This window comes from Gymnogyps californianus, chromosome 18 (assembly GCF_018139145.2).
Source record: "Gymnogyps californianus isolate 813 chromosome 18, ASM1813914v2, whole genome shotgun sequence".
Lineage (NCBI taxonomy): Eukaryota > Metazoa > Chordata > Aves > Accipitriformes > Cathartidae > Gymnogyps > Gymnogyps californianus.
In genome coordinates this window covers 4,584,243-4,605,278 of record NC_059488.1, presented here as the reverse complement: position 1 = coordinate 4,605,278, position 21,036 = coordinate 4,584,243, and the positions used below count along the sequence as shown (strand labels likewise).

Genomic DNA, 21,036 nt, shown 5'->3' with positions numbered 1-21,036 from the left:
ATCTTGGTTTGACAACATGTGCTGGGGTAATGCATAACACACTTACTGGGGTTGGTCTGTGAGACTTTGCTTCTCTCCTGGAAAAATCCTACAGCATTAATTGCCCTTAAGTTTTTATTTATAGTTTTACATACACCCTTGTCCTACCCAAGAAAATCCTACAACAAGATTGTTGTACCTGAGGCCATGGGTGCAGTGTAGCTTGTTGTAAGAAATATTCTGACAGGCTCCACTTCATCTTCAGGCAGATCCTATAGCAAATCCATCAATAGGACGCTACACATATGAACCCATATCACTTCCCTGAGCAAATCCTGCAGCAAATCCATCCCATAGCATTACAGACACCTTTTCTGTGTTCTTCATGTGAGCTAATCCTACAGCAAACCTGTCCCGGGGGACTGATGGATGGGCCCCTCTCTGCAGAAGGTCTGGCGATGATAACTCAGCCACGTTGTTTGTTTGTGTAACAAAAAAAAGAGCAGGGCATTCTTTTAAGTACCTGTGCAGCATTAGAAAATGCTATGTCCTCTGGGGAAGGAGGGTGAGCAGGGTTATGGTTATCCTTGCACATGACGATCGCAGCTTTGACTGTCCTGCTATTTGCACTCTGTTTCTGCACCATAGTAACATGCTTGGGTTTTGCATGGGACAGGCTCCTAACACAAGGTGGGATTTCAAGAAGCTTAGGAATTTCATTGCTAATAGAGATGCTAACACAGACTGCTCCTGTAATTCCAGGCACTGGCTTATACACCTCATGGTTTGCCTTGAGGAGAAAAGCCAGTAGGTGGAAAGATGCACTGAGCTTTGAACCCACAACTCGGTGCTAAGGTTCCACAAATATTTCAATGAATGGGGAACTGACATAAGCAAAGATCAATAATATGTTTCAAGAACTCAGAAAGGTCTGAGACTTAGCTTTAAAACTCAAAATGGTTGATCTGGGGATTTGGGTTATTCTAATCTTTTAATTTGAACAGATCTGGAAATGGATCAAGCTGAGGACTGGGCCCTTGTAGACCATCGTTCTTTACTTTGATTGTCAGCCCACTTCAGTAATTTTTTTCTCCCATTTTGGCTTGCTGTTTTTTTTTTCTTGGGAAGACTTCATTTTCTCTCAATTTTTTATGTGATTTCTCAGCCTTATGAAGACATTGGACGTCCACCATACAGCAGCCTTCTGTGGTGTAAAGCTACCTGCACATCATGAATGTATATACATCATCTATGAAAACATAAACCTCTCTCCCCAGTAGTAATAATAAAATACCAGAACCAAATCTGTTTACTCGGAAAAAAACTACATATGGGAAAATCATTTATTCAGAGCGAAGAAAACCAACCAACCCAGCAGTGCCCATTTCATTAACTGGACAAATGGGGTATTTTAAGTTCTTGGCAGTCTGATGAATAAAGGTAAGGTCCCTACCTTGTCAGATGGTCCCTCCAGATAGAGTTACAACAAACAGAAGGAAAAGGTTGAGAAGAAATGCAGATTTGTGGTTACGAAATGAGTAGGTCTGTCTGGGAGCTTTGGTTTCCGTGTTGCAGTTATACAAAGAGCACACAATGTTGCCAAGTGTGTGCCCAAACACTGATACAGGACAGATGCAGGTCCTCTGGACTCTACTGTTTTCTTTTTTGAAGTGATCTTGTCAAATAAATCCTTCACTGCAAGTGAAATTTAATCCTTCTTTCTTTCCACATCCTATTCCTGCATTCCCATCCTTTCGTCCTGAATGAGGATGTCCAGACCCACTCCCTTCTTGCAATTTGTTATTTTTCCCTCAAAGGTCTAAACACGGGCACTGCTCACTCACTTGCAGAAGCTCCGCCAGCACCAGGAGCAGAGCCGTGTAAATCCCACAGGGAAGCACATGACGCCAGGTGAAATGAGAAACCAAATGACAGAATTTTTCTCTACCTCCCCTTTCTTCTTTCCGCCCCAGCAGCCTCGCTTCCCCTACGTCCCCTCTCCTCCTTCCAGTTCCACCCCTTGCCCCATCCCTCTCTCCAACCCCTCCTTCTCACCAACAGTTTGGTAGGGTTACACCAAAGCAGGCAAGTGCAACACTTCACTTTCAATCCCTGCAAGAGGCCAGGGCACAGAGGAGTTTATTATATCATAAATTAGAACATGAAAAGCTAATACATTTTATACATTTGTCAGAGAGAGAGGGAGAGAGGGGAGAAAAAATCTTTGCTGCCAGGTTCCTCATAGCAAATCTGTCACGTTGGAGAGAGGCTGCTGAAATAGAAGTATTTACAGACAGATAGAGCCCTGGTGCAGAATAGCAAAGCTTGCTGCTGGATGCTTCAGGGCTATATCAGGAGCCAAGATAGAGTTCTCAAGCCAAACCTCACACAGGCCTACCGTAAGCACCTCAGCTCTTCTCGTGTGGGGCTAAAATAATGCAAAGCAGAGAGCTGTGGCAAAGCTGTCTGTGACTACTGCGGGCTTCTCAGGGTGCATGTCTAAGGACTCGGGGGACTCTGCTGGTGTTTGTATGACAAGTCTGAATTTACCTGGCGCTGCATTACAGAAGAAAGGGGGAGAAAGTCAGATTCCAGAGAAGATAATAGAGAGGAATTTTCTGGGAAATCTGTTCTACCTGCCAGGTACCCAGCCCCTTGGCTTTCTTGCTCTGTGCTCATTCCAGGTGGATGGTCCCATTTTAGCTGAGCTTTTCCCCAATCCCGCTGCGCACCCAGTCCCTATTGCATTGCATTTCTGCTGCCTGAAGGATGGAGCTGCCTGGCACATCCCGTGATGATGGCTTTCATATCTCTCCTTCCACAGTTCAGAACTCAAGTCAGGAAGGCATTTCCTAGACATAATCTCCCTTGAAATAGTCAGCAAGTCAGACTTAATTAAGATAAAGAACAGCAAAAAGCAACCATAATTAAAACTTAGAGTAGCTTGCACAGATGAGAAAGTAAAAGGAGCTAGGTGCTGGAAGAAGCATTGTGTCTGAAGTTGGCATTCACCCACAGCCAGGTTTTTTTATCCAGAAGGATGCAACATGGAAGATGCCGGGGTGGTGCCTGACAACAGTTTAGCTGAAATTGCACACAAATGGCCTTATCCAATGCTTGCTCCAGCCCGAACAGTCTCTCATGCAGCTGCTGAACTGGTTAGTGAAATGCAATAGTTGCTGCTCTGGTTATTTCAGCTTTCACCACCCCCACCAGAGATTTGCTCGACTCCCAGCATTTTGTCCCATCCTCCTAGCCAGGGTGGTTTATTCAGGTGCTCACAGAAGCTGACAGACAAAGCACTCCAGATTAATTCCACTCTCTTCCTCTCTCTTTTTAGAAACTTTTAATTAGTCCCCAACTCAGCACCATTATTAGTATTTGTTATTAAGTATTAAAATCGCTCACCCCCAGCTCCCTCTCCCCCTGCTTCCCTCTTCCAGCCCTTTGTTTTAATTGTTATATTTTTTCATCACTGATCAGCCAAGCTTCCCTAATGATCTAGACTCATTTAAAGGGTTTATAACTCCGGCACAAAACTCCAATAAAAAAGAGGCAGACTTGCTGGGAACCTCCTGGGGCTATTCAGCAGCCAGGAACACAAACGCATTTACTACTTGCCTGTTCCCCCCTTTCCTTAGTCACCCATTCTGTCAAAATACCCTCCTCTGCACACACAGAAAGCCCTCGCTTTTCCACATCTTCTCCCACCCCCTCTCAATTCTTTTTCCCTGAGGATCAAGACAAGAGAACTGGAAAAAGCCTTGATGAGGCACATGGTGAAGTTAAGAGCAAACAGACTAAACCCACTGTTTCTCCCAGTCTTCCCCTGCCGATGCCAGCATTCCCATCCCCTCTCAAGAGGAAAAATATAAAGTGTCTTAGTGAGACTGAGGAAAGAAATGATCTGGCTGTTATTTCTCCTTGAGTATATTTAGCAGTTAGAAGTTACCCCACTAGAGATGTTAAAAACCTTTTTTACAAATCTGCAAGTCAGCATTGTCTTTTCCTCATTGCTTTTTTCACTTTGCAATAGGTATAGATTTACGCACCAAACAAAGGGTTGTTTGGCAAACTCTCGGTGCCTTGGCCCAGCTTCCCATTAAGTACAGATGTTGCTTCCAAACCTGTCTTTAGCCTTGTGCGCAGCCAGCAATAAATTAATGGGGATCCAAACAGGAACAGGAGTGCAAGCTGTTCCCCATGGCCTTAGGCACATTTATGCTAGGGTCTAATCTGACCGACTGGGCTTCTTGCCTATGGCCTTGGGCACTGGGCAATGAGCCAGTTTTAGGGGCAAGCCAGGAGGATACATCTTTCCTCCAGTGATCTCCTTGTACCAAGCTTTTTGAGGGAAATCTCACAAAAGCTATTCCCTCTACATGTACACACAAAACCCTTCTGAAATGGAGAGGAAGGAAGGGAGTGTGAATGGTAAAAAGGAAATCAGTAAAGCTAGGCAAATGTGGAGGAAGCTAGCTTGCACAGGGTGGATTTATGTCACCTGCCTTTAGACATCTGCCATGTGGCTGCTTATATCTGAGCTAGTCACTCTGGGCTACTCACTTAAATGCAATAGGGAAAATAAGCACTTTTAACATCCTGGTTATCCTGCCCTTGTTATCCACTTGGTTACAGCGGAATTTTGACCCTTTTACACTGAAAACCCCAGTTCTTCCAGCTGATACATCTGCCAAAGCCTTCCATTTCAAAATTATGGAGCAAATGATGCCACTAAATGGTCTTCCTTTGAAGTCACTATTACTCCCAGAAATGTGCCTGACAACATTACAACTGCAATGACCATCTGAGTCACAATTGTATTGATACAATCTACAAGCAGTCTTTTGTTCTCACTTGAAAGGGGCTCAGCTGAAAGGCCCATCAATGTGTTCAGTCATCTTCAAAAAGCCGGAATCATTTGGTGGGAATAAACAGTTGGAGCTGTTCATTTAGTCATTTGAAAAGGACAGTTTCCCAAGGAACTTTAGCACTATCCTCCCTAGTGTGCCGCTGGACTCCTCCGAGAGATGATTTCTGGAGCTGGTTGAGGTACTTTGACACAGATTTCTCATCAGCAGTTTGACTTTTAGGGAGAGAGATGAATAGCAAAAAAAACCAAAACCACCCACCACAATATTTCATGAAAGGTGAAAAAATCATAATGTTTTGGGGTGTTTAAGCAACAGTAACAGGTTTTCAACTTGGGCTGAAAGTGCAGTACACTAAGTAGGGTCTATGGAGGATGCCTGCAATTAGAGAACTGGTTGGTGATACAAAGCTGTCTTCTCCTTGTTTCCAGCTGCTACATTTAATTAAAAGAAAGCTAAACAATCCATTACATTAAATTACTTTCTGAACATTACTTTTCCACATAGGCAATTGCAATGGTTGCCACAGGGATGTTATCTGACCACAGATTGGAAAGGAGATAACCATTCTCGAAATTATTCCATTCTTGCTTGAAGTATCACCCAGACAACCTGGTCAGGAGTCACTCCCCACCGTGTGAGGGACTACAGAAGCTGGTGGGGATTTAACAGGCACATGAGCGGCGTTAATGAACTGTAACCCCAACCTCATCTTGTTTGTTCCTGCATCACATCACATGACGACGAAGATGCCAAATCACTATAATGTCCTGGCAACCAAAAGGGGCTTCTTTCATGTTTCCTCTCTCTACCCTCTGTCACCTTCACCATTGAATCTGCAGTTAATAATCTCTACCTCAGTTGCTTCCCGAGAGTTTCTGATCAGTACCAAGTAGTCCATATATCTTGTTTCAGCTTCTAACCAGAAGAAATACTCCATTGATATCAGAAACCAAATATGCCAGCGATATCTTGAAATACCACATGGAAACAGAATTTGTAGGAAAATTCCTTGTCCCTGTGGGCATTTTGTTTTCCTTTCAATTCTTGTTCGGAGAAGGACAAAAAAGATTTGGAGTCTTCCTCACTTCCTCAGCAGAGTGTGGACGCTGCAGCGGGCCTCTAACTCATCAGGCCACAGAGCAGACTTTGCCTCCTGGAGAGGAGCTGCAGTTCTTCCCTAGGAACAAAGCCAGCGTCCAGACTCTAGCAGGGAAGGAGGAGATGGCGGTCGAAGTCCTCCTCTGACTGCTGTCGTGCGCTGCAGGTAAGTCACCACCTTGCAACTCTACCGTTTTTATAACATTCAGTTCTCAAAGCTACTACCAAAGCATGATTGGCTTGCGGCAAAACCAAGCTGGATTGACTTCAGGAGCAGAACTGGACAAAAAACCATACTGGCTCAACTCTGCTCCCCCTGTTACAGCTATGCCCTTATTTTCTGCACTCAGCACCATTTTCCCTCTGAGAAAATTGTTGCCAACTGGCATTTTGAACATGGTTGAATGCAGATTGTTAAAGGAGAGACAGGCTTCTGCTTCTGTCTTGCAGACTATTTTTGCTTTATTCCCCATCTCAGACATTCAGAGAGTAAGTATCTGTTTACTGTTTGTGCATAATGCATTATGGTATGAAATGGTCTTTTATTCCCTCATTTACAGCATTTGCACCTCATCCTGTGATGACCTCACAGCAGCAACACGGACCTTTATGACCACAAAGCTCCAGTACTATCATTCTCTCCCTTAGCTGGCCTTCCAAGAAGTGAAACGCCATTGGCTTTGGTTTGTTCGGTACGCAGCGGAAAATACGTTCACTGGTTGGAACCAGTGTGACAGTTTCACTCTGCCTCCCATTTCCCCTATTTGAAGCCTATAAACTGCTGGACTGGATTTTCAGTTATCAACATCCTCTTAACCCAAGCGGCATTACCTAAGTCATTCAGCAGTCTCATCCAGACAAGTATCTTACTCAAATACCTGACATCTTGTGAATTATCCCATCCGCTCTCTGAATTTGAGGGCATAGGGAGTACAAGACAGGAATCACAGATTATGTTGAGGGTCATGAGAGAAGGGGCATTATCAAAGGAAGAAGGAGGAAGCTCAAGTTGTGTCTACACTTTACCATGGTCATAGTAAACACCAAGCTTTTAGTTTTACAAGAAAAAACATTACCAAATAATCACCCACATAAGTAGCATTCAGTTTCCCCTAGCTCACATCTTCATACAAAGAAGTTAATCCTTTGCTTTACGGAAACAAGAAAACCATACCTAACACCAGGGACTACTTCTTTACAAAAGAACCAGAAGCCAACCCACAAGGCAGTAGGTCAACCATGTTAACATCTAACTGGTTTTTTTTTTTCTCTCTGCCCATCTTTACCCCACCCGCCCCAGCAATATAAGCTATTCCTCCTGAAAGTTTTCTGCCTCTTCTTAAATTTCAATGGTCATCATACTTGATTGTATTTGTATCTGTAGTTCCCCGATAGCACCGGCCAAAGACAGAGTGAAAAGAATGGCGGTTTTTAAGCCTTGCAGTCAGGTCCTCAATGTTCTCAGCATCTGACTCCAGCCTGCAGAGGTGTGAATCAAAGTCTGGTTTCCCATGTGGTCATGCCAGATGGTTGGCTCAAAACCCATAATTTCTTTACAGCAAAACTCACTAGACACAGACAGTAACCATAAGATATATTGGAAACTTGAATCTTGTATAATTTAGACTGCCAACACCCATGCAAAAGATACTTCACCCTACTACTTATGTCAGCTCTTCAAGGATGGTTTCTTTGCTGAATATGTCCTGAAACATTTCAAGGCAATGATAAAAATAAATTCTTACAGTTAGCCTGCATCTTCTCATTCTAAAAGATCTTGTTGTTACTTCTGAACTTGATTGTCAAATTACATTCAAGGATCATTTCACATGCTCTGAAAGGCAGTACTGCTTCCAAGGAATGCTTGAAAACAGCTATGCAGAACAAGAGATCACATGCTAATATTATTTCATTGTGGCCGTATTGCAGTGTGTTCTGGAATCTGTCAGGGGTGGAGGTCTCCAACTATGTCACATTGTACCTTCTACAAAAGAATTAGGAACACTGAGTAAGTTTCTGCCCTGGTGAAATTGTGAAGGGAGCGCTGGAGATAAAATCATTCAGTAAAGCAAATAAAAATTTGGGAAGGAGACAGTGTGTTGAAAACAATCATATGCTTGGAAAATCTGGCACTGTATATTTAGTGACCACAAGAGGTCAGGACATCAGTTTTCCATTGCATCTTAAAAGCAACATCTCTAAAAGCCTGGAGCCAGAATACTATTTTAGGTATGATTGTTCAGTTAGGAAATTTCATCTTTAAACATTCCTCAACAGCATCTGTATATGTTTCTTCCGCAGCAGGGGTTACTGCAGGAGCGACAGTGCTCCTTTCTCTGCACTTGCTTCTAGCAGCATAATAGTCAGGTTTGTCTTTCTTCACGTTCTAGGTCTTGCTCCTCAGTTTGAAGTTATACAACAGTTGTGTATTTTTTACTAAAAGCCACAATCAACACTTCCACTTCCCTGGCACAATGAGACTCCATTCATTAAGAATAAACCATGCTGGTGACAAAGCTGTCCCAGGTGTGACCCAACACTGCAGAGTTTCCTCCCACAGGTAATGTTAAGTGTCACAAGCCTCCCTTTTCTCCCTTCCAAATGCACTTCTCCAGCATGAATAAAGGTCAGTATATGAGATAGCAAATACATCACATATTTCAACTACAAATTAAGACATTTCTGTGCAAATTCAGTTCTCCATCTATGTGGGGTCTACGTTAGGGAGACAGGAAAAAGGAGCTATATAAAATAGTAATATATTTTAATATATATAACTATAGGAACTATATAAAATCCTACACACCCGCCCTCTGAGAACCACTTTCTGCAGCATCTCTTTTTATTAATGTACTTTTTCTAGAGAGTGTCCTGCCTAGGCACTAACTGGGCTTGACCCAATTTGGTGTATAAAAACAGATGAGATTACTGCCTGTGATCTTAGGTGATGAATTTTTCATACACAGCCTTCTTTCACTGGAAGGCCCAGCCTTAGTTCCCATCTCTGGCTGCAGTACGTCCCCTTTAGCAGGTCCTGCTTTGTGAAATTACATTTCTTTGTTTGCTCTGCATGGTGCCAAGAAATGCCTTTTTTTTTCTTTTTTTTTTTTAAGTGAAAGTTATTAAGCTACTTCTAGTATAATACCTCTAAATGCCGAGTCCGTGAGAGAGAATTTTAACTTGGTTAATCTGACACAAATGAAAAACTATTCAAGGCTTGAGATGACTGTAAAGTTCAGTGTCATGGCTTTTTCAGTAAAAAAAAAAGGTTCTCAGCAAAATTTCATTTGAACACTTGAAGTTATTTATTTCCTTTAAAGTAAAGTGTTGGGCATGTGTTAAAGACACAGTAGCAACTGAACTAACTAACAGTCCTGCTCAGTGTTGGGGGGTACATGGGACAGAAAGAAGAGCAGGAGGGATGGAGATGGACGCCCCTTACTTAAATGGGGCAGCGGCTATCTGTTCCCACTGTGAGAGACAGATCCTGTATACTCGCTCGTGGCTGAAATGGAAATGTTGTCATTCTCTTAAAAGCTAAACTTCAACTGTGAAGACTGCCATAACTTCTGTGACTTATTACCTGCAGAGGAAAATGGGAAGGAGAAGCTGACTGTGATACAGAGACCACAGCTGTCTGAGATCATTCCTTTGCTTGTTCAAAACCATTACATCTGAATTAAAGACGTCTTGGGGATGCTCCTTATCCTAAAACTCTTTTTCATTTTTTATTTGCACGTCTGGAGGCAAAAGGAAACAGGATCTGCCAGAGTTAAGCTATGCCAGCGCTCAGAGAGGTGACCCCAGGACAGCGTTAGGCCAGCAGATAAGCTTCAATGTCCAGGGAGACAACTGATCAGGAGATCTGAGGAGCATTTTCAGAACTATGCTGTGATCTGGTGGAGTCTCAGCATCTTTTTCTCCTTGAAGGGGGTGGGGGGGGTGTCTTTACTTCTCAGCAGCAGCTGGGATAAATGGGCTGAAGCTTCCCTCTACTTTTTGCTCCAACGGTCATGTATCAGGTTCTCCACAACTGAACTGAAACCCATGATTCATAATCAGTTTCGTTTGCGAAATGTTCTTCTAATTGATCAGATGGAGACCAATTTCAGTGTGGGAAACTGAACCCCGAGAAAATTAATTACCCGCCAGGCTAAACCCATTTCCTTTGGCCCAAGTACAGCTTATTGTATGTTACTGAGAGATGACTAGCTGTCGAGAGAAAGGCAATGCTATAATTCTTTCTAGGACACGCTACATTGGAAGCAGATAAAGTGCTGCTGACTGAGGGCACTGGCTATGCAGAGTGGGGAGCTAGCATAGGGAAAGGGGTAAAGGGACAGTAAATACATGGCAAAAAGCTCAGAGGGAGCAGAGATAACAGAAAGTAGAAAATATACCAATTTTAACATCCCAGAGTCTCCCAGGGATTAGTCACTACAGAGGTTGCCTTTGGGGACAAGGGGTTTTAACATTCACTGTGCATATTTGGTACTCATTTTACACCTGTGAGATACGGAGGAATGTCACAGACCCTGGGCAAAAGGCATAGATGTAGAGAGATTTTTTTGCTGTGGTGCTCTGGTAATGAGGCTAGTGCACTTAGCAAGTCTCCACAGCCTCGGGGCGGGAAGGCTTAGAATAAATGCTGTAACTGAGCAGAAAGCATCAGGGAGTAAAAGTAAGCTCTCTTTCCTCCTTTAGGCTGAAGACATGCCGAAGATCCAGGGACTCACAGGTGGCTCCAAATGAATGCGAATGAGCGCGCTGCACACTGCTGCAGCATAGCCCATCAAGTCTCACTACATGGAAATGGCTGCTCTTACGGCTGACTGACATTCCCTTCAGTTACAAGGGCCCCTGACATTAGGATACCAAACTCAAAGCCCTCCAAGACAGGAGGTGTTACAGATTTTTTAATTAAAGTCAATTGGGTAATGAAAGTAGCAGGAGTATGTTCCCACTCTATGAATGGATAAATTAAAGCTCACAGCAAAGACGACAGACATGGAGACTGTGAGGAGAGCAGATTTTAGATGGAAATTCTAATGACTGCCATCTTTAAGCTAATGACATCCTGCCCACACAACTCTGCCAGCTTCGAGGCTAGCAAAATAACTGCAGAAGGAACATGGATCTCCTCCTTTTTAGACTGAGGCTTCAAGAGAAAAAAACATTAGTGTTACAGGATACTCAGGCCTGCAATCCCCTGACAGCGAGAGCCAGCTACTCCCCAGCTGCTCCAGGTTAATAGAAATACTTCCTTGGCCAGACCCCAGCACAAAACAAAATAGGATTTATAGCCAGAGTAAAGCTAATCAAAGAAAAAGGACAAAGGTTTATCAGCAGCCAGAACTTTTCAGAAGCAAAGAAGTTAGTGATGTCTGGGTCAACAATGTTCTCTTGCTTCAGAAAGCCCTCAATGCAGATTGCTCGGGGAATACCTTACCTTGATGAAAAGTTTTAACCCTTTGACTTTTGAAAGGACAGGATTTAGATTCAGGTGTATTTATTGGAAAACCTCAAATCCAAACAAAATAATCTCTCTGTTGCTGTTAGCCTTTTATCAGCATCTGTGTGGAGGTGCTCAGGAGCTCTGTGTAAATGCAATGTACTTAAGAAACAAAGGTTGAGTAGAATGACCTCTTCAAATGCAGATGTCAGGCTTCTTTAAAGCCCTGGAGTTCAAGGATCACAAAGCTGGGTTAAGGCTCCTAGCCTGCTTTCCTCCTCTATCCACCTTTTTCTTCTTCCAAGAAAGAGGATGACATAACTGAGAATCAGGCTCAGAGTATTTCTCAGAGGAAAATATAATTCTACAGCAATTCCTAATGGTACACTGTGGAATTTTCTTAAGACAGGATGTTCCTTTTCACACACATTGCATCAGAGACCTCTGTTCCCAAAACCTCAAATGCTTCAGGGCTCCATCTCCCTAGTAGTAGAGGAGGGAGATCAGCTGGGAGCAGGCGATAAGCTGCTATGGAAGAGGGAGGGAAACCTGTAAGTAGTGACGAGGTATGGAAATAAACACGTAACAAAGGAAACTGAAAAAAGTTTCCACCAAATTAATAATATTGAGATAACAGCTATTCTATTTAGGACCTCTTATTTTGGCTGTGACACAGCCAAAGTGTAATATAACTGGAAATCAAAATGGATGGAAGCTGATCCACTGATGTTTATGGCTACTGTTAGCTTCTGATAGATCCTGATAGTCTATTAAGTAAGCACCACACTATCTACCTCCTAAACCAGATTTCACAGCTCCCTGAATCTCTTGCAGCAGGAATATTTTTCTTTTTTTAATGCTGTTAGTGCATTTGAGTCAACTCTTCTCCTTCTGTGGGTACAGCACGAATACGCCTAAAGTCAGAACTCTCTGAACTGAAATACCAGTTTTGAAGGGGGCAAATCCCATTTACGTCATGGCTGTGAACCCATTTTTATAGGTAACTTGGTGTGTCTATGCAAGTACAAAAACACCCAAGAGTTACGTCAGTTTAGTATGCTACCACCCATCAGGTGAGCTACTATAACAGAGTTTGTGTCCACACTTACCCCTTGGCCCTTGCATAAACTGCAAAACCATATTGCTTGGCTTCAGCTCTCCTTTTCCATGTTTCTCTGCCCCTCACCTTTTCTATTTTTCAATAGGAAAAAAAGAATAAGAAGAAATAAAACATTTTTTAAACTTTCTTCAAAAAGAGAAAAGCTATTTTCTAAGTTCTCATTAATTTTAACATCTGGAAAAGACTGATATAAAATCAACATGCACTTACTGAAAAGAAATTCAGGAGAGCAGTTTGAGGTGAACAGGGACTCTTCTGGAGAATGTTGCTGGTCCAAGTGCAGCTCACCTGGCCATTCATCCAGTGCCCATTGAGGGGGAAAGGAGATGAGATATTACTCCATTATAGTCTGGAATTTATAATTCATACAATGCCAATGAAATAATGATAAATGACTGAATTGTTCACAAAGGCCATTCTTCACACTTTAGCCCATTTAAAAGAAAATTTTTCCTTTTCTTAACTTTCTTTTAATGACTCCCCTCCTTGCCTTCGTTCCCTTGCAGCCCCTTGGCAGAGATGCTCTAAAGAAGCAGAAAACAGTTGTGTGAGAAGCCTACATCTCCCTTTCTCTCTCTGTCCGCATGGACATCCCAGCATGTATGTATGTGTGAATCTAAGTATGTATGCAACAAGCTCTCTTTTTATATATCCCTCTACCATCTCATCTGTTTAAGATAACCTATGGTCATAGTCTTGTCATGTGATTTGTCTGCACTTTAGTTTCCTCCTCTGTTCAGTGGACAAGATGAGTAGGAGTAAGGAAGGATAATAATATATTATAAATCAGTTCTTGGTTTGTTTGGTCAGTTGTTTGGCCTATGCGAGATGACACGAGCACATGAGAAACATGAGGTTCTTGCATATGCACTGCTCTTTTGAGTCCACAGAAACAAACCACTGCACTATGAATCCTTGGGCTGGGTGGGAAAGCTTTTCAGCTCCTGGTAATTCACCTGGTCCTGGATCGGTGTCGAGGTTTAACCCCAGCTGGCAACTAAGCCCCACACAGCCGCTCGCTCACTCCCCCCCGCTGGGATGGGGGAGAGAATCGGAAGGGTAAAAGTGAGAAAACTCGTGGGTTGAGATAAAGACAGTTTAACAGGTAAAGCAAAAGCCACGCACGCAAAGCAAACCAAGGAATTCATTCCCCACTTCCCATGGGCAGGCAGGTGTTCAGCCATCTCCAGGACAGCAGGGCTCCATCACGCATAACGGTTACTTGGGAAGACAAATGCCATCACTCCCAATGTCCCCCCCTTCCTTCTTCTTCCCCCAGCTTTATATGCTGAGCATGACGTCCTATGGTATGGAACATCCCTTTGGTGGGTTGGGGTCAGCTGTCCGGCTGTGTCCCCTCCCAGCTTCTCGTGCACCCCCAGCCTCCTCGCTGGTGGGGTGGGGTGAGGAGCAGAAAAGGCCTTGACTCTGTGTAAGCACTGCTCAGCAGTAACGAAAACATCCCTGTGTTATCAACACTGTTTTCAGCACAAATCCCAAACATAGCCCCATACCAGCTACTGTGAAGAAAATTAACTCTGTCCCAGCCAAAACCAGCACAACAGGTAACAGTTGTTCTTTACCCTTGGGAAAGGCGAGCAGCAGATGAGCAACTGCTGGAAACAGGAGTTGGTAAAGAAATTGCACCTTGAACAGCCACAGCTCTGTTGTTAGATTGATCGCGAGAGGTAGAAGTATTAGTCATCCCTTGCTCTGAGCTGTTGTACAGGGGTAATCTAAACCTGAAGAAAAACTTCTAAAGATCATAGCACACAGATGGATGGATAGATGGCTAGATATATCATAAGCAAAAATAACAGTGTAAAATTACATTTCTGTTTGTGACCTCATTTTCAAAAGTCCTGAGTGTTCATTTCAGTGGAACATGCTGTGGGAGCAGTCCTCTCGGGAATTAGTCTAGAGGCAGGTGTCTACACTTAAGAGACCTATTTTTGCAAATCTTCGTTATGTATATTTGGAAAGGTGAGAAAGCACCAGCCAAGGATGTTTTCTAAAGGTCGAGTCTTTCTTTTTGCTGGAGCTTTCCCCCTCTGCTTGCTTTTATTTCCAGGTACTCCCTAAGGACAGATTGAAACTCCATCGCTCTGAGCACATCCTTTGTCCTACTTAATCATTGTCAGCAGCCCAAAAGATGAGATAATGGCGACCCATCTTGGGGACTCCAAGATCCTGATTGTTCACAAAGGTCAAAGAAAAACTAGGTTTCTAATCTTTGCAAAAGAAGAGATTAGCAGGCAGCCTTGCTGAGCTGTTAAGGGGGAAAAAAAAGAAAAGGGAAAAAGAGAAGAAAGGTGATATAAGGCTATTTGGGTTTGACTTCGATACAAGGAGCTAGGAATCATGAAACAAAGCCATGACACTGAAAAGAAAGCAGGGGGAAAATTCCTCTGCAGAATACACTACTGAATACACAGGCAGCATAAGGAACAACTGGGAAGAAATATGAAAAGACGTTAGCTATGGGGAAAGAATATTCTGGGATAAAACTAGTCAGGGTGCTCTTTATTTCTCCAACATTTGAGGTTGCTACCCTTCACCTCTGATTCCTACGGGACACTAGTATTGTAGCTATTGTGGCTGACAATAGGAACAGGACAGATGGAAAGAATGGATGGGATTTCTCCCCCATTAGTCTATACAACTTGAAGTTGATTGACAAGACTCAGCTAGTTGTCTGGGCTTCCTCTGTAGTCCACAGAGGAATCATCACCCGTGAAAGGCAATTCCACCCATTATAAAAGAAGTGACTAATGCAGACGGAAGAGATGAATCAACTCTAGAGGTGCTCATCTGTCTTTCCTGGTTAAAGAAAAGAAAACAGGGGATGAGTTCAGGATAGAGGGTTAATCCCACCTCTCCTGAGTGAGAAAAATCCCACCCAAGAGCTTCTGATGAGTCCCTTCCGGCTGGAGCAGATGCTGGAAACACAAAGGGTCCTGTCCCATGGTCTCATCTCATGCCATCTGTTATGGAAGGACCAGAAAATGCAAAAGCAGAGATCAGATGTGAAAGGCTGTGTTATACACACCACACGATCACCTTTTCCAGCTCTATTTTGTCTCCGTAACACCCGAATGATAAAGAAATATGTTAGGGATTGTGATTCCTGTTCTAGTTTTGAGGACATTCTGGCAGCAGATGAGAGAAGCATTTGGGGCCAAAGACTTAAAAAATTCAGACCCAGATTTCAAGCATTTGAGGTCTTAAGTTATTTTATGCTTGAAGTTTGGCTTGGACACATCTTTAGTAGCTGCTAGAATCAGACAGAATCTCCAAACCTTTGGAAGTATTCCTAGTGCAAGAAATTACCAATTTCCATATTTTTGTTGCTCTTGATATTTTTGACACTCAGGAACAAACTGTCTTCATTTAAATGAGATGAGAAAAGTATCTCCTGCAAATTATGCCATTTCTTTTCTCCATTATGTTTTTCTGCATCTTCTGGCAATGCTGTTACAAAACCAACAACAAACGATCGAGTGGAACAGCAAAGACAATAACTTTAATGGAAAGAAATTGGGAACTGGAAGATGACACAGATTGCATTAGGAAAAAAAAGTGAAATAATATTTAATTTCCCTGGTCATAAATAATATGTCCGCCCACATTACAAGCACATCAAAGATGACAGGAAAAATAGTCAGTGACATGAGAAAATATCATTATTTCTTCATTAAATGTTTTATATATTTATAAGGGGAAAAAAATTAAAAAAGCACCCTGACAAGCAAAAATATAACAGCTGAAGGGCCATTGAAGAAATGAATTAGGACTATATAAGTGCGCAGATGCGTAAATCAAAAGCAAAGAAAAAATCTGCCATAGGCAAAACTTTGAATATTGTTAGAACCAAGTTCCATTTCAGAAAGGGAATGGAGCTGCTGCTGGTGGACTCTGGACACCATTCAACAATCAATATGCACCGTATGTTCACATCAGGGCTGCCTTTCTACGTAAAGAAAGGAGATCTGGTCTGCTCAGTGTTTTTGTGTAGTGACGGCTGGGCAAAGAGAATTCTTACACAGCAACCACTGTGCCACAATACCTTGCAGAGTGCGTCAAGCAAAACACAGAACTAGAGGCATTGGATTTTTGATGTTGGTTTTGCAGGAAGCTACTGGAAATTTGGGAAGGTCACGGAGGCTGTGGCTGTAAACTCAGAAGTAGGGTTAGGGCCCAGCAGGTGAATGTCAGGGGCACTGCAGGTCCAGGTGAGCTGTTTTATTTGCAAAGGGATTTACATTCTGTGCATGTTACTCATCATCTCAATAGATTTCAGCTCCTTGTGCACACTATTGCTCACCCTCGATGGATCCCAAAAGTATCAACAGTGGGTCAGTGAGGGCAAAAAAGACTCCACATGAAAGATGACCTTTAGGGGAAAGGGGATACACACTCCTGCATGTTTTTTCTTGTGTTTCTTCACTACACTCAGGGACAGTACCTCTGTAAGAACTCAGCGCTGAGATGCTGATTGTTTCTGTCTCTTTAATGATCCATCCTCTTCATCCCTCTCCAGCCCTGATGACCAGAACACATCTATTCAGAGAAACATTATCACCGTCATTTCTGCTCCAAGACACACAGCATCACTCATCAACAAGAAGTCAAGGTCACGACACCCCCAAACACACAATGCACAGACTCATCTCTTCTGGTCTCCGTGCCGCTGAGAACCTCCCTCCTCACACACGCACTAATGGCACCATTACTGCTCCCCTCCAGATTGTTTAACAGATGCTCTTGATAAATACCGAAGCAGCTGAAATTCTGGAGGAAATGAAGCGCGGCTGCCCGACTGCCACGGCTGCTAGTGAAGGATGGGAGACACTTACAAGGTCTTTGGGATGGGTATCGCACGAGCAAAGATATTTGGCCCTTTCACCAGGACTGAAGGGTCTAGAGCTGGGGAACGGAATGGGCCTGAGCAGTAGGAATTCTATAAAGTATTATCAGCTCCCAGGTTACTGGCAAGGGTAGGTCCTCCTAGAGGAAATATTATGAACTGTGCCAGGTTATAGGGCTCCCAGCTGCATCTGTGCAAGTAATGAATTCACTGGAAGTTAACAAACACAGAATTTACAGTTTGAATAAATATACACAGTGTGTGTGTATATATATATTTATATTTATGTGTGTGTTTGTTTCTGTTTGAATTTTACTGTTGTCAAACAGCTATCTAATGTATTTGTGAAGACAAAGTGTAAACAATCCCTTTGGGGGACAAGAAGTTTGTTGCAGTTCTTTTTAGCTACACAGCCAGAGAAGTTTTCCAGGTGTTCTCTCCACTGACATGTAGTAGTCCCAAGTAATGGATAGACTGACGTTGACATTTTTTCCCCCTTTCGGCTTGCAAAAGTAACGCAACCTTGCAAAATGCAATGGCCCTGTGAAATCTATATTTCACGAAAAAGGTTTTGTTTAAAACGACGTCTCTCTCACAAAGCTTCTGCTGCCCCCAGAAACAGCATATCAAGATACAAAGGGCCGAGTGACTGCAAAGACATTCCTTGTATGAAATGGAGGACTGTTCTCTTCCTCTGCTAGTCCCAATCCCTCCTTTTCTTTTCTTTGTCTCTGTCCCGTATTACTTTACTTCTAGGCTAATCTAATCTAGCCTAGTCTTCATAGATTTTCATCAACTTTACATTTAAACTTCAACATACTTAAACATGTCTCACGTCTCTCCTGTGCAGTCTCTCTCCCAACATACATACACTCTTCCTCCTTACCCTATTTCTTATTTCCGTGGACCCATCTGATCTCTCTGTTGGCAAACGTCGAGAGAGCAGCGAGGGAGAGCCTGCTGGAGCTACCAGCTCTCCAGGAGAGAGAATAAGGTGTGCAAGGGTGCCCGCACCGCCTCAGCGTGGTTGGTGGCCAGGGAGAAAATGGAGCTGTCGAGAGGTTGGAGAGGGATCTTGCAGAGACGGAGAGGCAGTGTGTAACAGAATGGAAATACGAGAGGTGAGAGAAAATGAGATGGAAAAACTGAGATGTACGACATGGAGGAATTTAGCCGAAATGAGACTGTCATCAAGTCTGCCAGAGGGGGGGTTAGAAGGGAAAAAACAGACCTGGCACCGTAATTCCTTTGTCATCACCAGCAGCATCTCTTCCAGAGTGTGCATCCCCACTCCCCTACTATGTACACGTCTCCTCCACTTCTCTCAACTCTTCAGATGAGATTCTGTCTTTTGTCCTTTCAGCTTCCTATTTCACTTCATCTGCTCTCCTTCCCTCTTGTTACTCGTACATTCCACTTCCACCCATTTTCTGTTGTGGGTGACATGATCACAGAGTTAAATAGTGGCAACAGAACAGAACATGCAGACGTGAGTGGACGTTTTTATATGAATATACATAATATGAGTTTGTATGTGTGCGTATGTATGGACTATGGGGATGAAAATTCATTGCACTGGAACAAAATCTAGCCATGATGTGGCCACAGCCCTGTTTCGTGCCTTCCTGTTACACTGTGGTTTATATCTACACCTTCACTTTTCCTTTGAAGTACAGGAGATTTTTACTGAGTATACTAAGGATAGGAAGGAGAAAAGAAGAATGAGGAAGGAGTGCTAAAGACAGACAGAGGGAAGAAGGATTGTGAATATTTTGAGAAGAGAAAGGATGATTTGCTGGGGTAGTAGCTGTAGTTAGAAAAGTGAGCTTCCATTTTTACAGGAAATTCCTCTTCTGAATTGGAAGCAGCAGCCTAGGCTCTCAAACTTTCCCACAGAAGAGAAATTGTGTAAAAAAAAAAAAAAAAATCATATGGAGACATCAAAATGCCATAATGTGAAGCACTCTATGCTACTATAAACTATTTAAAATTAATGCCTTAATGTAATATAAAATCCATACAAATTAGATTGGAAAGAAAACGTGGAAACCAAGTGTTTTTCTGTTCTCAAAACAAAACATTTTGTCATTACCAAAATGAAATAGGAAGTCAAAACAATTCATTTTAACTATTCTTCATCAAACATTTCATTGCAATTGACTTGTTCCTGTGAAACCTTGTAAAAAAACCCTTCAGCTTCCAACAGCAAACTGCTCAGGTTAATAACAGTTAAACAATGGGGAAAACATAGTTTTAAAAAAACCATTGGCTATCCAAACATGAGTAAAAGGGAATAGACACTGCAGTTCCCTCGGTCTGGACTGGGTCCTTGGTAATTGCTTTTGTATTAGAGACTCTTTGAAACCCACAGATCAGTGTGTCCTAGCCTGTGTCAGGAATATCTTTGAATAACATCCCAGCCTGTAAATTACTCCTGCTAATCCTCTTCAGCTCAGCCCTGTTCCTCCTGCTTCTGTGAAATCCTGCAGAAGGATTACCAAATACCAACAAAATGCAGTCCTCAGATGGCATCAAATGCTACCTCGTGCTGCTAAGTTACACGCTAGCAGAAGAGCATCTTTCCTTTCATTTGGGATGTCTTTGTGCAGGGACCTGGTGAGCAATCCGTGCTGCCACTCACTGCCAGGAGGACAAGGTATGAGTTGGCTGCTGTTTCACTTCATGGTAATTAACAGCCAGGTTCACCGACTATAAAGTGCAGTTGACTTCCAATGAGTTCACAGATCCACATGTCCGCCTCCTGTCTAAATTAAATTAGCAAAGCCACTGGGAAACTTATCCTAAAATACTTCATCTTAAAACGCACAAAAATACACTAAAGGCCACAGTCATGTGCCGGAGTAAGTCTTTTGGGTCCAAGGACTGCGCTCTTCTGGGAATCAGGCCATTAAGTATGGATTTAAGTGCTTTGCTTTAGGCACTCAGATTTAATTTGTTTTTGTTGTACAATTTACCATGGCACTCCTTATGCATTTACGCTGCTGCCCAGAAGGTGATGTGTCTCAGCCCCAGGTGGCTGCACTCACAGCTCTCAGCCAGTCCCTGTGCAAAAGCTCTGCTCTCATTTTTGCAGTCACCAGAGTTCTGGATAAAAAGGCATTATCTGATACAAGCAATGCCTTTGGTTGCTGTCTGCACTCCAGAAACTCCCAGCCCTGTGGCACTGCGGAAAGCAAGGCGGCATGGTGAGGGCTGGGCAGCCAGTGCCACCACCAGTTGAGGAGGCACAGGCATCCCCACTACTTCTGAGCTATAATAAAGATTTTATGCACTGAATTTAACCTGTTTCACTTCATTTGTTGCACTGAACAGCTCATATTTTAATTCATTGCAGGCAGGAGTGGGCAAACCCTGCAGATCTCAACTAATAGTCATGGGAGGGACAACTGAGAGGGGACATGTGCTCTCCTCCAAAGTTTACTTGGCCGTCCTAAGAGGCAGGCTGCTGCCTTGCAGATGACCCTGGGCACTGGTTTGTCCCTGCGATAATTTGTTTTTCCCCTCACGGCGGGCTGCAAGTAGCAGCTGGGCACGGCAGGAGCTGTGTGCTCAGCACCGGTGATCCTGCACCACTGAAAAAATACCTCCCTGCTGCCCCGCTGGGGTCAGCATTTCTTGATTGCTG

At 43.1% G+C, this 21,036-nt stretch overlaps 1 long non-coding RNA gene across 1 annotated transcript; it reads right to left on the bottom strand.

Annotated features, from left to right (window-relative positions):
* Positions 1-11,813: 11,813 nt before the first annotated feature.
* LOC127023789 (uncharacterized) lies at positions 11,814-12,799 on the bottom strand. The gene is made up of 3 exons (XR_007767475.1): positions 12,734-12,799; positions 12,513-12,594; positions 11,814-11,931 (listed from the first exon to the last, which is right to left on the bottom strand). It is a non-coding gene; the product is annotated as an uncharacterized LOC127023789 (long non-coding RNA).
* Positions 12,800-21,036: the final 8,237 nt, after the last annotated feature.